Raw genomic sequence first — 310 nt, 5'->3', positions numbered from 1 at the left:
AGGGAAATTAAAATTAACACCAACTTTGACAAGGAGATTAAAAATCCACCATGTTTTGTTTACTGTCTCTGGGACCCGGAATTAATTCAACACAGGGTCGAGAGTGAGGGGGAAGGGACCTGTGGGTGGGTGCGAAAGGGTAAAGTTTGTTGGTCATTAATTCCGGGTTGTGGTCGTGGCCTAAAGCAATTAAAGGGCTTTATACATGTAGAAGTGAGGCAAGTTCTTAATGTGCTTTTCAAGTATTTGTGGCTGTGCATTGTGATGTTTAAAGATTATTTTCAGGCCAACGCAAAATTAAAAGAGGGTT

Source organism: Penaeus monodon, chromosome 28 (assembly GCF_015228065.2).
Source record: "Penaeus monodon isolate SGIC_2016 chromosome 28, NSTDA_Pmon_1, whole genome shotgun sequence".
In the NCBI taxonomy this organism is placed as follows: Eukaryota; Metazoa; Arthropoda; class Malacostraca; order Decapoda; family Penaeidae; genus Penaeus; species Penaeus monodon.
The sequence above is the reverse complement of the archived record's forward strand: the minus strand, read 5'-3'. Positions refer to the sequence as shown.